The sequence below is a fragment of the Talpa occidentalis genome, unplaced genomic scaffold (genome assembly GCF_014898055.3).
Source record: "Talpa occidentalis isolate TD23 unplaced genomic scaffold, MPIMG_talOcc4v2.1 talOcc4.3, whole genome shotgun sequence".
Taxonomy (NCBI): domain Eukaryota; kingdom Metazoa; phylum Chordata; class Mammalia; order Eulipotyphla; family Talpidae; genus Talpa; species Talpa occidentalis.
Genome location: NW_023603184.1, coordinates 6,154,291 through 6,171,816, shown reverse-complemented (window position 1 = coordinate 6,171,816; position 17,526 = coordinate 6,154,291). Strand labels below are relative to the sequence as shown.

Genomic DNA, 17,526 nt, shown 5'->3' with positions numbered 1-17,526 from the left:
TGAGTCAAAAACATGTGTTGTGCCGGGCATGTGTGAGAGGGCCGTGGATGATTTCATCCCTGACTTGACTTCTAAGTTTCCTTGAAGCTGATGATTCCAGAAGTCACGACCATCCAGGTAGACCTTTCTGCTGAGCTGCAGATGTCACCTCCACTTGTTCCCCCACTCTCTCAAGATCTACCCCTGCATACTAGTCTCCCAATGATTAGTGGTTTAAAATAATTATTCTGTTGCTTCTCATGATTTTGTGGGGGGACTGGGCTCAGCTGGCTGGTTTTCAACATGATCTCTCCCAGGACTGCCACTAGCTGAGTTAGAATATCCAAGATGTCACATTGTAAACAATTGGCGCTGGCAGCTGCTGGGTGTACAACTGGGTGTCACGGCCTTTTGGTTCTCCTCCATGTGGCTGGGGCTTCTTAGAACAAGGCAACTGTGTTTTAAAAGGAAGGAAGCAGAAGCTACCAGTTCTCTTAAGGCCTATTTCAGAATTTTGAGAACCTATTGTCTATTTAAAATATCGTGTCTATTCTAATCCTTTCCCTACAGTGCCTCTAACAGGATGTTTCTGAAAGCACAGCGGATGCTGTTATTCAAATGCATAAAACCTACCTGATTTCTCCAGGGATAAAGCCTGGAGTTAGACCCAAAACCCTTTGTGATATGGTCACCATCCCTTCAGACTCCCCTCTACCCAGCTCTGCCTCTTCCCAACCACTGAGCCCCAGTAATTCCCAGGAACTTAGCACTCATTTACAAGCTAATATCTCTAGAACCCTCCTCCCAGGGGTGCATACATGAGACACTATAATTGCTGAAAGGGGTCAATGACCGACATGACACTCTTGTGCAGAACTTCCAGTGTCTTGGAAGGAATCCTGTTTGCTATATAAGCTCCATTTGACTAAATTGACTCTTCTACAGGTATTTATTTTGTGCCTGCTGTATGCCAGGCACATTTCCCTACTGAGCCCCATTTGCTGCCTAACGCCAAGCCAAAGCATCTCAGTCTTAGCATTCTCTCTCATAAAAATTTCCCTGGGAGATTTTTCTTGGCTCCTGGGTCTGGCAGCGCAAAATGTTCTGGGGAAACAAGAGGTTTAATTAATGCTGTGAGTCTGGATCTCCCATGCCTGAGCTGCTCCCCTGGGAGACCCTCAATGCCATTTAACAAGATTAGGGTGCAGGGGTTTGGGGGGGTGAGGGGAGGGATGAAAAACACTTAATATCAGACATTGTCTGATGGGGCTCAGACACCTGTCATGTGGTCTACTGTTACCATGGTTACTGGGATGACAGCAGCTGTGGTGACCTTCATTCTGATCAGGAAGAGGAACCCCAGCCCAAGAAGAGCAGCCTGTTGTTCACCCCCTCATACACAGGAGACCCATAGCAGAGCTAGGACAGACTTCAGGAGACCTGGAGCCCAGTTAAGTCAAAAAGGACTCTGGGTCACCTTTGTTACATCCACCTTTGCAACTTTGGTTTCTGAGTGGTATCTAGGCAGTAACCTTGTTTTTTAAAAAAAGATTTATTTATTTATGCATATAAGATCTGGGGTATAGGCCAGAGATCTGGGGGGTGAGAGGATTCACCAGAGACAGAGTGGGGAACAGAACAGGCAGACTGACAAAATACACTGGTGAGGGGAGCAGCGGGTGAGACAGGAGAGATCTGTTTTGCCCTGTGGGTTTCTCTCTGGCCAGCCAGGGATAGAACTTGTGCTGCAGAGGCTGTGGATTGCTTCATAGTACAGTGCTTAACCCCTTGCGCCACCAGGGTGGCCTAGGCAGTAACCTTTAATGACAACTCTCTAAGAAAAAGCATCCATAGGCTCCTGTGAAAAACAAGATCATCTCTTTTGAGAACAGCAGTGACAGAGCCAACCAAGTGGATCGGCTGAGACAGTCTGGAGATAAGCCTGTAAATAAATGGGAATTTCTGCAGCCACCAGACTGCCAAGGGCACACAAAGCAGGAGGTTTGGGGTGGCTTCTAGAAGGCTGAGGAGTGGAGCTCTGCAGGTTCCCCAGCCTCCTGATGAAATGTCACCATTGTTATTGTGATTGTTATTGTGATTGACTTGTTCAATGTTTAAATATTCTGAGTATCCACTCTGGATTTCTAAGATATTAAAATGCTTCCCCCCACCCCACCCCAGAGAAAAGGATTTCAAATATAGAAGGCCCTCTGATTTAGCAAATACTTATGGTGCCTGCAAATAGTACAGAACAGGAGGGAGGAATATAAACAAAGGGAACAACTGAATTTTAACATTGGAAGGATTTCAGAGATCACTTAGTGGAATCCTTTCACTTAACCAACCGAAGCCCAGAGAGAGTGTGGTTTGTCAGAGGATCCATTGGAAAGAAACCATGATTTTTCTGAGCCCTCATCTATAAAATCGGGACAATTGTCTCTATTTCACAGAGATGTGAGGGTGACCTCGAGCATAGTGCTGCATAAATAGAAGATGCTTAACTATTGCTAATTCACAACTGAAATGATCCCATTAGCTGCAGATTCTTTTTTTTTTTTTTAAGATTTATTTACTTATGCATACAAGAACTAGGTAGGGTACAGGCCAGAGGTGTAGGGGGTGAGAGGGTTCACCAGAGACAGAGTGGGGAGCAGAACAGGCAGATTGACTGAAATACACTGCTGAGGGGAGCAGCAGGCGAGTCAGGAGAGGTCTGCTGTGCCATGTGGGTAGCTCCCTGGCCAAGGATCAAATTGGTGTTGCAGTGGCTGCGAATAGCTTCATAGGTTGCGTCTTAACCCTTTGTACCACCAGGAAGGCCCTATTCTTTAATTTCTTAATAAAGCAGCTTAGCCTGGCGGAAAGAGTAGGTACACAAGCCCCACAGGTAGTTGTTGTTCCAGCCCTATTACTTACTAGCTGGGAGATGCTAGAAAGATTAGGCAGCTTAACCTGTTTGCGCTTTAGTTTCTTTATTTGTAAAATGAGTGAGGTATATTGTTTGCAAAATTGGATGTATTTATTTCTCTTCCTGTGTCCTTATCTCTTTGCAATATGATTTTTCAAAGAGATGGGAGGTTTATTGCTTCACTCCTTAACCTGGACCAGCATTGTGACTTGAGTTGGCTAATAGACTGTGATGGAAATGACACTGTATCAACTCAGAGCTTAGGCCTGAAAAGACCTTGGCTGCTCCCACTCTCTGTCCCCGAATCCTGCCCAGCCACATGTGAAGCAGCCCGGTGACCTCCATCTCCCAGCCAACAGCTACCCAATTCCCAGAAGCAGAGCGACACAGCTGACTGGCAGCTACTCACAGACACATGACCAAGTTTATGCGAATCTACAAGAACCACCCAGCTGAGCCCAGCCAAGTGCCAACCCACGGACTGATGAACTAAATTCAAATTATGAGTTATTTTGAGCCACTAAGTTTTGAAATATGTCATACATCGAGCTAACTGACCAGTAGGCCCAAAGGTCAATGATACTTGAACTCTCTAGGAAGCCTGTATCAGAGGCAGCTAGCTCAGGATCTGCAATCTTACCTAGCACTTGGGGCAATGTCCGACAGGTACACCAGCCCATTAATAATCATGTAAGACTCAATCTTGGGGACCCCAAAATTGGAGAAGAGTTGAATAGTAGATCTCTGATCCAACCTCCACTGATGGGCCACAGCGCCGCCTTGGTCTGGAGACCTGTGGCCTGATGTCCACAGCCTGGTGAAGCCTCACAGCCAGCAGGCCCCTGTCTAGCTGCCCTCACCTTTCCACCCCTGCCTGTTGAGTTGTGTTTTCACTTAGGTGAGTTGTGCTTGTCGCAGTGATCTCATTACTGAATTATATACTTTAATTAATATGGCAAGGAATGAAAGAGAGGTATGAAGGAGGTTAGTTTTATGAAAAATAAAGTGAGTATTGTAGAAAGAGCCATAAAGATCAGTTGCCTTTAGAAATTTTATTGAAACAGGTATGAGTGGGTTATCTGTAAAATACAAATTTTTTGAAATTTTATGAAATAAAAACATAAAATTCTAGGATTCTGCCATCAGATTGCTAAGCAAGGATTCCCAAACTCTCCCTCCACTGCAGAGAAGTGATGCCAGAGATCAGATGCTGCATCGTGGGTGTGTTTATGAAGTGCCTTCTACATGTCAGACGTGGCTCAGAACATTTTTTTCTACATGCATGTATTTAATAAACTTCAAAAAGATGATACAGATCTCAATTAGCTAGAGGTAGGAAAACTAGGAGTTAGATTAAAATAAAATGCTAAGGTATGCATGTCATTTAAAATGTATTATTAAAGTGTAACATACAGGTGGAAAGGGCACTCACAGGTAGAGCTCAGTGGATTTTCATGTAGCGAACACACCGGTGTCTCCGACACTCCTATCAAGAAACAGAACAACATCCACAACCCAAGGATTCTTTATGCATCCTTTCAGGGATTCCCCATTTTAACCAGCATTTTAGGTGGGCTGAGTACCCCAGGTTTCCCACAGCCTCAGACTGAAGCAAGCTTCTTGGGCACCGACTTCTGGCCGGCTGGGGAGGAAACCAGTGGAGGATGCTGCCACCTAGTGGACATTGGGGAAATAGATTTCCCCAGGTCTTCACTTCAGGGCTCTCCTTTGACTATGAGGCCGCCTCTGCCTCTTTATGACCAACTCCCAGTGCTCCTTTCCTGCCTTAATTTTAGCACCTGTGATACTTCATATACTCTTCCTTACCTGTACTTTTGTCTTATTGATGTTGTATGTTTCCCTTTTGGAATCCAGGCCCCAAGAAGGCAGGGAGATGGTCCTGTGTTGTCCCCTGAGGTATGTCTGGCTCAGAATAGTACCTCAGGGAATAGGATGAGTGGACAGGAAGGTTTCTGGTCCAGTCCCACAGCCCTGCCTGTAGACCTCCACCCATGCCTGAAGCTTTGCTGCTCATGCAAAGCCCCTTTGCAAGTTCTCTCCACCACTGTCATCCCTACTGCCACCCAAAAGGTAAGCACTGGAAATCCCTGGCACTATTTAAACTGCTCCAGAGGGGCCTCCCTGGTGGCGCAAGGGGTTAAGCACTGCACTATGAAGCAATCTTCAGCCTCTGCAGCACAGAGTTTGATCCCCGGCCCGCCAGTGGGCAACCCACATGGTGTGGCAGACCTCTCCTGGCTCCCCCTCAGCAGTGTACTTTGGTCAATCTTCTATTCTGTTCCCCACTCTGTCTCTAGTGAATCCTCTCACCCCCCAGATCTCTGGCCTATACCCCAGGTCTTGTGTGCATAAATAAATAAATCTTTAAAAAAAAATAAACTGCTCCAGAACTGAAGGACTGGGAGGAGCGTGAGCTGGAGCTGCTGGATTCCCTGGTCTGTGTCACACCTGGGCCCGTGGCCAGGCAGCAGTACTATGTGGTGGCCAAGCTGGAGGGTGGTGGCACCAGTCTGCCCGGGAGTAGATCTGGGTCCCACAGGGAACCAGGTGGGGAACCTGCAGCAAACACTTTGTCTTGCCTTTATCTTGGGAGTTTTGACATCTGTGAATGGACAGAATTATATGATGGGTGTGAAGTAATTGGCATGTGTTTAGCACTGGACTGTTGGAAATTATTACCATGATTTTGAAATGTTAGGGCTGAAAGGAAAACCAGAGGTTATAAAGTCCTGGAGAAGCATTTTTTAATTGTTATTTAAAAAAATTTCCTCCCCCATAGTTTTATGTGGAATTTCTACTTGTAAACAGAGACTGGTTGCTCAATTTATAGTCAAGGGTACCAAGGTCTGAAGGAGCAAAGGACTTTGCCCAGGTCACCCCAACATTGTGGCAAGCTGAACTGAGCTCCCCCACTTCTAACTCCAAGTTCAGGCTCTCTCCTACCCCCAAACTTCTCGAGTCTATTTTTTGGCCAGTTATTGAAGGGCTCAAGGAGCAAGGGAGGTTCCCCTTTCCTGTCAGTCAAATTAAGATGGATTTCCAGAAAGAGCAAGAGGAATTGGGAGATCTTTTTAAAGGAAATTTATTATCAGGTTAAGTCATTTCAGAGGCAAAACCAAATTGGTGACTCTGAGGATGTCTGCAAGCAAAGGCAATACAGCCTACAGTCACAAAGCAAAGAGCCCAGTGCAGGCTTGGGGAATTACTGTGAAAACAATAGAATAATCAGTGAAAACCACTTTGTAATTCTTTTTTTTTTTTAAAGATTTATCTTTATTTATTTATTTATTTATTTATTTATTTATTTATTTATTTATTTACATACAAGCACTGGGTACAGTCAGAAGTGCGGGAGGGTGAGAGAATTCACCAGAGCCAGAGCGAGGAGCAGAGCAGGCAGAAGGACCGAAGTACACTGCTGAGGGGAGCAGCGGGCGGCAGGAGAGGTCTGTGCGCCATGTGGGACCCTCCTCCAGTGGCCGGGGAGCAGCCGGGGATCGAACTGGCGCCGCAGAGGCCGCGGGCATCTTCGCAACCCAGCGCTCAACTGCTGCACTACTGGGGAGGCCCCATGTAAAGCACTTTGAAGATTGCTAAGTGCTAAATAGATGGCAAGATGTTTATTGTCATCAATATCATTATAAAACTTTATATTAATCAACAGACTTGGCAGTGATTCGAATTAGGAGAAGGTGTAATACCATGGATAAAACACCATGAAGAAAAATTACAAATTGCCAGGTGGTTTGATTCTGAGTTTATTCTCTTCATCTCTACATGACACCTCTTAGGAGTTTTATGTTCCTTAATCTTAAGTTCTCCGATGGTTTGTTGCCTTACTTTTACTGGGCATTGACTGATTGAAACATCCTTTCATGTGATGCAAATTTGCTCAATGTTTTAAACTCTCCCAATTCTCTATTTTTCCAGGTATCTCCTTCCTGGAATCCTCCACCTCCTTCTTTCCCACTGGACCTTAAGTGCTCTCCAGGTCCACGTTTGTAGCTGGAATTCTAGGACTTCCCTTAATCACTCTCCTAAATTTTGCATCACATTTTTTCACTTTCTTTGTTTAGTCCAAGAAAGGACTGTATTTGCTGGAGCACATCCTCAAGCAACTTCCTCAGAAAAGGTGTGTGGGAGACAAATGGTCTGAAAATATCTTTCCCTCCCCTCTTGACCTTCAGACTATTAAGTTCTATTAACCACTTGGATGTAAAATTCTATCTTGAAAATCACTTTCTCTCAAAATTTCTAACATTTTCCTCCATAATTTTTTCCAGTGCCTAGTGTTTCTGATGCCATTCTGCATTTCATTACTTTGACGGCATTTTTTTTTTTTTCCTTTGGAAGCTCCCAAGATTTTGCTATTTACATTTTGTGTTGGGAAGTTTAGGCACAGGGTATGGGGTCTCTTTCCATGCATTGTGTTGGGCATTGTGGGCCCTTTTGACCCAAATACTTGTACCTTTAGCCTTAGAGAATGCTTCTGTTCTCTTCATTTATAACAATAATCATTATTAAATTAGTAATAAATATTATTACTGTCCAATTATCTCTCCAGAACTCCTATTAGTCAGAAGTTGTGTCTCCTGGATCTATCTTTCATGTCTCTTATTTTTCTCATGTTTCCCATCTCTCTGCCTTTTTGTTCTATCTGCTAGCAGACTTGATATTTTAACTTTTTGATTGAATTTTAAATTTTGGCATTTTTTTCCTTTTCAAGAACTCCCTGTTATTTTTCCTTCATTCAATTCTTAGTTTTCTTAGTCGCAAAATCTCAAAATATTCTACAGAAATTTTGAAAACTGCTATTAGTAGAACTAGCTCCATTTCTTTTAGTGTCAGTTTTACCATATATTTATCTTAAACTTTCTCTTCCATGTTGTAATTTTTTTCTCTTTTCTCTCTGGGAGCTTACTCATTTTTTAGAATGAAGTAATTAAAAGTCAATGGGGAGCCATATGCATAATTTATTTGCTGGTGATCCTGGTTTCATCATCATGGACAAAGCAGCTAGTCTTTTCACTGGAAGATTCCAAAATGTCACTGCAGACCCCAGTGACTTCATGAATGGTCAATCACAGGCCTGGGCAGTCAGCTTATCTCACCCCCTGGGCACAGTTAGTGGTCCAAGAGAGACACTTGGTCCAATAAGATTAAATTCTGGGACTTTTATGGGAACAAAAGGGAAAAAAGAAATCCTTCCTACCAGGATGTATGGCTGTAAGAATAATGTATATCTGTATGTGCAGAGGATACCATAAAAGGAAAGCAGGACCCAGAGATGAAGAGAAACGCCAAGTCCTAGATCTAGATAGTCCTGAAGAGACCCCAGCCTTGGTCATATGAAACATTACATTTTCTTTCCTTGTCTTATCCAGTTTAAAATAATTTTCTATTACCTGCAACTGAAAGAGTTCTAAATAACCAACCAGCTAACCTACTTTATCTGCCTCCTTTTAGTGAAGGGCTCCAACTTTTCAACTCCAGTTTCCTCAAATGCCTAACGAGGGTGATGATTCCTGCTTCCTTGGGGACTGTGATGAGGACCAATGGGGAGGCTGAGTGTGATCACCCTAAACACTGTAAAAACTATATTGTTTATGCAATTGATATTATAATGTTCCAACCTTTTATTTAACTCCTTTGGCAGAGTAGGTCTTTCTTTTCATTTTTTTTTTCTAGGCAAAAGAATTGCAGAATCTTTGTTTTCTGGAAAAACAGAAAACTAAGTCAATAAAGCAATTCCCATGGGCCTTCCTGCTCCCACTGTGAGGTAGAAAGTGTAGCTTAGAGAGCTTGGCAGAGGTGTTTCTCCATGAGGGAGAATGTTTAATGCTTTGAGCCTGTGGAGGGCCATGGAGTCTCTAATTGAGTTTAATTGTTAAATGATGTTTAGCGAGCCATAAAACACTGATTTCCTGCCTGCATCCTCAGTCATAAAATAACAGTTTGCTTCAGTTTATAAACACCCCTTGGCTGCCAGGCCCCACTCCTCGTGCCTGTGGGGCTGGTTAATGAGCGTAAAACAAAGGCTTCCTGGACAGCACTGCCCTCCTCTCTGGTATCCCTCGATGGCTCCTCTGACTTGCTCCCCAGTCGTGGACCATCAACCTTCTCTTCTCAGATAGGACCCTCTCCGGCAAGGCAGATGTCAGGAGCTGCTGACTTCAATAAAGCCTCACCCCACTGACTAGGCCTTACTCAAGTTGCACCCCTTGGCCTCACTCTGGAAAACCCACTGGGGTGAACAGTCTCAGAAGCCCAGCCCCCAGCTTCACACTCTTAGGAACGTGCATCCTATGGCAGCTTCTGCTTACACTGCCCTCCGTCCTGCAGCCTCCTTTGGTGTCAGTCCTCTTTGGGGCTTTTCTAAAAGGGGAGATGCTAACCATCTACCTCACATGAGAAGACTGACTTAGGGGCTCACTGTGGCTTATCTGTCTCCCTTTACCAGGTTGAGGGCACCTTAAGTACACATAGCATATCTTAGTCATCCAGCTGTTACAGGGCAACCCCAACATGAAATGGGTTGGCCTGACAGTGGATCCTCATCCGCGAGCTTCAAAGATACTTATCATGAGATTCAATTGCAGGCATACACAAACAGGGTAATAAAGGGTTTAGCTACAAAAAGGGGAAAATGAAGGAAGGGATGACTCAGGGAAAAAGAGACAGATAAATTGGTGAATGCGTCCTATCAGTTCCGCTGAGCTGGGACCCCAATAGCATGCGGAAAGCCGGCAAAAAACCAAGGACCCCCAAGGCCCACATGTCCGGTTATGTACAAAACATGGCTGCTTAACTCCACCCTCAGTTCCCAGTAATCCTCCCTTCAGTTGTGATGACATTATGGGATTTGTAGTCCTTAGTGTCTTTGGTCTGGGGTTGGGGTGCAGTCCAGAGAACCTATTTGTGGAGTTTGTTCAGGACATCCGTTTCCCCCAACACCTCTACTTACAGACCCCTAATAAAGTGCCAGGTTTGGGGAGGAGCTGGGCGCCTTTCTGATGAAGAAAGAGATGGGGAGAAAAGTGAAAAGACAAAGAACAGCTCTTGGTGCCATTGAGCCCCCATCAGAGGTAGAGACTGAGCAGGCCCTGGTGCTCTCACATCCAGTTAACAGGAGCAGCCACATCTCAGTTCCCAAGACTCACAAATAAGCTTACCAGGTCCTACCTGCCCTCTGCTGCTACATGGTGGGGAGGGCTCAGGGCTCCACGCACCAGGTTTGTGACCCAGGCAGGGACAGATGGCCTAGCTGAGGATTCTTTCCATTTTATTATTGAGCTTGTCTTTTTCTTAGGACTTCACCGAAACTGTTTATCCCATGAGTGATCCTCACTCTGGGTCTGCCCAGATCTCCCCCAGTGACTGATACCTTTTCACTTTATTTTTTTAGAGATTTATTTATTTATGCATACAAGAGCTGGGGTGAAGGCCAGAGGTGCCGGGGGTAAGAGGATTCACCAGAGACAGAGTGGGGAGCAGAACAGGTAGACTGACTGAAATACACTGCTGAGGGGAGCAGCAGGTGAGGCAGGAAAGGTCTGCTGTGCCATGTGGATCACCTCCCTGGCCTGGGATGGAACTCGTGCTGCAGTGGCTGCTGATAGCTTCCTCATGCTGATGCTTAACCCCTTGTGCCACCAGGGAGGTCTGCTTTTCACTTTCTTGAGGTGACTTTTGGTTCACAAATATTTTTAATGTGAAGATAGTCCAATTCATCAATTTTTTCCTCCTGGCTTGTACTTTTTTGCGTTTTGCTACAGAAAACCTTTCCAAGTCTGAAGCAATAAAGATAGCCTCCTATATTTTATTCTAGAAGTTTTAATTGTTTTTTCACATTGAAGTCATTAATCCACCTGGAGTTTATGTCTTCAAGTAGAAGGTGGGGACCTATTTTTTCCCATTAACATAATCAATTAATCAACTAGCCTGTCCTCTTCATATCGATTTGTAATGCCATACAGACAACTGTAAACTTGCCATATTTGTGGGGATATAAAGCTTCCATCTATGTTTCCGGGTTCACGACTTTTCCTCATGGATCCAGGTTTTTATTCTGTATACATTGACTTTCTATTTAAGTCTTAATCCCTTCCAGGACAAACTCCACTCACTTCCAAACTGTCTTGGCTATTCTTGCTCTTCCATATGTATTTTCAAAGCCAATAAAAACTCTTTGAAGGTTTTGATTGAAATTGAATTGCATTTAGAATAATTAGGAAGCAACTGACATATTTATGATGTTGAATCTTGCCATTTATGAACACAGCTTATCTCTCTATTATTATGGTCTTCTTTCATGTTTTTTTAAATAAAGTCTTACTGTTCGCGCATCGAGGTCTTATAAATCTTTTGTTAGATTTATTTTTGTTGCCATTATAAATGCAATCTTTTTAAGATTACTTTTTCTAGCTGGATGCTGCTAGGATAAAGAAACACATTTTATTTTTGCTGATTGATTTTATGTGCAAGCAATCTTGGCCAAACTCTCTTAGTTTCAATAATTTGTCTCTAGATTCTCCTGGGTCTTCTATGAAGATGATTTTGTTTCTTCCTGTTCAATCTTTATTTCTTTTTCTTTTATTACTGTGTGACAGAACCTCCAATTTAATATTAAACAATATTGAACAAACACAGGGATAACAGACATTCTCTTTTGATGCAATTTCTTTTCAGGTTATAATCATAAAAAGTTTATGGGGATTTTCAAAATTCCTTTTTTCTTTATGTTTTAATTCACACATTTTCTATAATTGGTAGGCACTGCATTCATGTTTCCTTTTTTTTTTTTTAGAAAAAAAGAAAATTTTAGAAAAAATTCTCCTAAAAAGTTAAGAGTCATACCGTCATATTCATGTATCTTTCTCACCTAGATGACTGATGACTGCTAACATTTGCTTCTCTGGGTTCAGTTCTCTGTATATAAATACCCACACACTTCCCCTTTACCACAAAAGTAAGCTTGCAAACCTCATCGCATGCACCCCTAAACACTCCGCATGCACCTCCCCAGAATAGAGTATTTTCCAATATGACCCATTAATATTACCACTTCTGGAAAGACTGAGATCAATTCGACAATTTCATCCGCTATATAGCACAACTCAAACTTCTCCAACCAGCCTCAAAAAGTATTGATAGCTTTTTTTTTAAAAAAGATTTATTTATTTATACATACAAGAACTGGGGTACAGGCCAGAGGTGGGGTGTGAGAGGATTTACCAGAGACAGAGTGGGGAACAGAACAGGCAGATCGACTGAAATACACTGCTGAGGGGAGCAGCGGGCGAGTCAGGAGAGGTCTGCTGCGCCATATGGGTCACCTCCCTGGCTGGGGATCAAACTTGTGCGGTAGTGGCTGCGGTGATCTTCATAGGTTGTGTCTTAACCCCTTACGCCACCAGGGAGGCCCCAGTATCGAGAGCTTTTTAAAAATGTGAAATTCAATCTAATTCACTGCATTTGGTTATTATTCTCTTTAGGTTCCCCCAATCTGGAGCCATTTTCCCTTTCTTCCTCAATTCTTGCATTTTCCTTCCTCAGTTCTTGATCATGTGGTGAACTTAATCTAAGCTATTTCATATAGCAAGAGTTCATTGATTCTCACTGCTATGGCATAATCCACAGGAAATGACTCCTCCACAATTTATTAATGCATTTTAATAGTGGGTGTTTGGACTTTCCTATTTTGCTCCTACTAATTGTGTTGTTAATAACATCCTTGTCCTATCAAACTAGGAAACAAATACCTAGGAAGGGAATTGCTGGGCTGCTGGATCAATGATTGTTAGTTTTAGTAGCTAATGACAAAAAAGTTTTCCGAAGTAGTTGAATCTTCTCACAGTGGCAATGGATACATGTATTGGTCACTCCAGCAGATTTTGTCCACCTTTTTAATTTTGCTCATTCTGGTGAGTCATAGTTTTTAAAATTTATTTGAGTAATATGTTCTGGTTTTCAATGAAAAGGCCTTGCATGCTTTTTATTGATTTATTGCTAGATATTGGATGTTCTGTGGTGCTATTGTAAAAGGTTCCACTTAAAAAAATTTTTGTGTTCTCTTTGTTGCAGTTGGCACATAGAAATATAGCTGAGTTTTCATATTGGCTTTGAATCCAATGATTTTGCTAAATTTAGTAATTAGTTCTAACAGCTTATCTATCTTTAGAATGATCTACATTCTAGCACATCATTTATTTCACTCACTTGCCTTATATCATTGGTGTACTGTTGCATATGATACAAGTTTGAATAAAAGTGATTACAGCATGCATTCTTGTCTTGTGCTTGATCACAGAGGGGAAAGCTTTCAATAATTCACTGTTAAGTATAATATTCTCTATAAGTTTCTTGTAGCTAGACTATGAATTAAGGGAGTTCCTTTCTATTCCTAGTTTGATAGGAGTTATTTTTTATTATGAATGGGTATTCATTTTATCCAATGATTTTTTTAAAGATTTATTTATTTATACAAGAACCAGGGTACAGCCCATATGTGCGGGAGGGTGAGAGGATTCACCAGAGACAGAGTGGGGAACAGAACAGGCAGACTGACCGAAACACACTGCTGAGGGGAGCAGTGGGCACGACAGGAGAGGTCTGCTGCGCCTTGTGGGACCCTTGCCGGCCAGACGGGATCGAACCCACACTGCAGAGGCTGTGGACAGCTTCACAGTGCGGCGCTCAACTACCTGCGCCACCAGGGAGGCCCTTATCCAATGATTTTTAATGCTTCAATCAAGGTTGTCGTATTTTTTTTCCTTCTCTGATCTGAGGGATGTGTTGAATTATACAGATCAATTTTTTATATTAACTAATCACGAATACCTGGAATAAATCCCTCTTGTCTTTTTATACATTTTATACTATTTTAAGATTTTGTGTATTTATAAAAACGAATTGTCTATGTTTTTTCCACCGTAACTTCCAATTCGGGTTTTTGTATCCAAGTATCTTTAGTCTCATAAAAGGAATTGGGAACTGTCCCTTTTTTTCTATTCTCTAGGAGAGTCTGTGAAGATTATTACTATTTCTTCCTTAAATATATGAAAGAATACTTCTATGAAACCATTTTGACCCAGAGTTTTCTTCCTGGGAAGATTTCTTATGAACAGATTTGATTTACTTACAAATTTTCTATTTGTTCCTTTGGCAAGTTTATTATTTTTAAAAGAGACTTGTCCATTTCACTGAAATTTAAAATACTGATTCAACAAAAAATTTTTTAACACCCTTATATATTCTTAAGCTCTGTAAAATCTGTAAAAGGTGCTCTTTTTTGTGTTTTATACTAGTAATTTGTGTTTTCTCTCTTTGTTCTTGGTCAGCTTGCCTGAAGTTTATACATTTTATTAACCTTTTTGAAGAAATATCAGGTTTCACTGATTTTCTTCTACTGTATTATACTTTCTGTGCACTGATTTCTGGTTTTGTCTTAATTTCTTTCCTACTTACATTGTGTTTAACTTTTCCCTCTGTCTTATTGAGTTTAGACTATAATAATAATAATAATAATAATAATAATGAAGTTATTATTATTATTATTAATATGAAATAATAATAATAACAATAATAATTTTCTTTTAAAAAACAACACCAAAATGGATCTTGACACAAATCTGGAGACCAGCAGGGTGTGCAGGGCATCTGACCAGCAACTCCTGGAGGCCACATGGGCCTCCAGTCCCTTCTCAGTACTGCACAGTGAGGTGGTTCTCTTTTTACAATAAAAAGGTTGAGGACGATTGCACAGGAATACCAGAATCTGCCTCACTGGAAACAAAGCCTATTTACCTTAAACAACACCCGGCTGCAGCTGTAACTGCATACCTACAGCTTGGGGAAGCCTGTGACCAATCCTAGAGAGAGATCTGGCTCTTACACCACCTGGGTGTATTTGCCACATGAGAGAAAGTCACAGGCAGAAGGGGTGGGAGGGAGGAGAAGAGGGTGGCCAACTTCTGGCTCTGGGGCTGACGGGACAGCCAGTTCTGTTCTTCATAAAGCCTGGCCCCACCAGTGGCACAAAGTGACCTGAAGGTACTAGGTACCGTGGTGCAAAGTGCTGGCCCAGGGCATCCATGATCTTGGCCCTGACCACGGCGCTGGGCAGGCCCTGCTTGTGGGTAAATAGTGTCCCTGAGCATGTCCTCAGCCAGCATCCTCGGAACCTCCCAGCCCAGCTATTGTGAATAATGCTGCATGAACACGGGGTGCAGGCTTCAAGATCCTGGTATCCATTCCGTTGGATACACATCCTGAAGGGGATGGCTGGGCATATGGTTGTTCTAGTTTACCTTCTGGTTCCCTTTTTCTCGTAGTTTTGCCTTCTTTGTCCCCTTGACTGTACTGCCAGTCCAATCATGCTTTTACAAATGTCTTTGTACACTCTCTCAAGCATTTCTGGCTACCAAGGGGGTCCTCTGAATACCTGTTCCAAAGTATTTCTGAAAATGCCATTCTCCTTTGCCTCGATTGGGCTACTTATCGTTTTCTCCTCAATTTGTAAGAAATCAATGCAGATTACCCTTTTTTCTAGCATTTGTTATAAATATGTCCTCCCAGCATAATCTTTGTTTTCCAACTCTGTGATATCACATAGAATATTAATTAAATCTGTCTGTCTTCTTTATGACTCTGGCGCCATACCTTACCTAATTAGGTAATTCCCATGCCTGTGTTTTATGTAATGGTTTAAAGTTTTAGTTGTTACATTAAGTTTATAATCCATCTGGAATTTATTATTAGATGGTGTTCAGAAAGGACCTGACTTTGTTCAGTCCAGGTGCAGAGCCAGTCATGCCGGTACCACTGAGTAAATAAATTGCTCAACGCACTGAACTGAAATGTCACCTTTATTATGCATTGTGTTCTCAAGTACACTAGGGTCTATTCCGGGACTCTCTATTCTGAGCCGATGATATATTTGCGTATTTTAGTGCCAACATCAGACTCATTTTTATTGCAGCACCTTTAGATCTAAGTTTCAATATTTCCTAGCTCAAGTTCCTCCTCCCTATTACTTTTCAAAATTTTTCTTGGCTATCCTTGAATATTTATTCTTCCATCTGACTTTTGAAATTATTTTCCTTGCTCTAGAGAAGAATTATATAATGATAGGCCTACATTATATTTTATATTAACTTGGGGAGAATTTTGCTTTCCATGTCCTCCTTTAAAGTTTTTTTGGTGTGTGATGCACAGAGTCGTAATGGCAGAGGCCATAGGCTGCTGTCTGGGAAGAGGCTGACTTTCTGTGTATCATTCCATTTCATTCTCACAACAATCTCTGTGAAGGGATCTCCCCATTTTAGGTTAAGAAATAGTAGTCCAGACAAGATGAAGAAATGTGCCAGCGTCACTGGTAAGAGTGGGTGGGGTTTCAGCCCCACTTTGCTCACAGGTGCTCTGGGCATCTGAGAATTCATCTCCCGGGGGGCTTGGGGCTCATTCTTAGACCTGCATTTTCTTGGCTCAGTACTTGGGTTGTTAGAGAAGCAACCGTCAAAGTGGATTGTCCAACTTTGAACAGAGTGAAAGATCTGCTTTGCCACCTCTTAGGACCTAGATTTCATCTCCAAACCTGGCCCTGGGATCAGCCACTCATTCCTTCCTTCTCTCCCTCAGCCGGCAGCCTGCGAGCATTGGTTTCCATATGTCTCTGTGTGCCTCCCTCAGCCCCCACCAGAGATCAAAGAAGAAGAAGCAGGCTTTTCATCAAGGAACTGACAGTCCATGGGAGGAGCTATGAGCACAGAGATGTGAAGAGAGCAGCACGGGCTGGGGTGTAAGGCCATGGGGTGTTCCTGTGCAGACCTCAGGTCCCAGTGCGGCAGGTGTGCCATCTCCTTGGAGAAGGAAGGAATGAAACAACACAGGCGACCAAGGTACAAAGGGATGAAAGAATTCTATTTCACACGTCAATGTCAAACAACTGGGAAAAGGAACGCAATCAGGGACTGAGATGTGATCAGCCCTGTAAGATCATCTTTGAAACAGGAAGGCTCTTAGAATGATGTTCTCATAAAGATGAAACAAGGTGACGTCTGGGGCTCTGGGTGGAGACAAAGGTAGCTCTTCAGGAACCAGCAGTTCTTGGAGGGTTGGGATCATTTGCCATTGCAGTCCTGGGGCTAACCCCAGGCCTGGTGAGAGTAGCTCAAGGCGGTGTGGTGACATGTGTGAGGCCATACAGCCTGCCAAGGTGGGCCAGGGACTTGAGCCTAGATTTTCTAACTCCAAATGTTGTGTGTTAGTTCAATGAACAAATGCTAGACTCATGCAGATTAGGAGAGAGAATGAGCAGGGGTAGGAGACACCTTGAGGCCTGGAGAGAGTGTTGGAGGCAGGTTTGGGGTAATGGGGCTATGCCATGAAGGCCAGGGAGATGAGCTAGCACTCGATGTGGTGATGCAAAAGCCTGAGTGTAGGAGGCTGAAGAGCCCCAGATCTGGCCTGTATCCTCCCTCCTCTTGAAACCCACCCCCAAAATGACAAGACCACAGGCCTGAGCCATTAAAAACATGCCCCCTGCTCCAGGACCAACTTCATTCATCAAAAGTCACAAGGTAGCTCTACAAGGCAGAGCTGCTATTGCAGAGGGTCAG

At 42.9% G+C, this 17,526-nt stretch overlaps 1 protein-coding gene across 1 annotated transcript in view; it reads right to left on the bottom strand.

Annotated features, from left to right (window-relative positions):
• SYT13 (synaptotagmin 13) overlaps nt 1-17,526 on the bottom strand; it is a 69,386-nt gene that overhangs the window by 40,343 nt on the left and 11,517 nt on the right. The window lies entirely within an intron of this gene.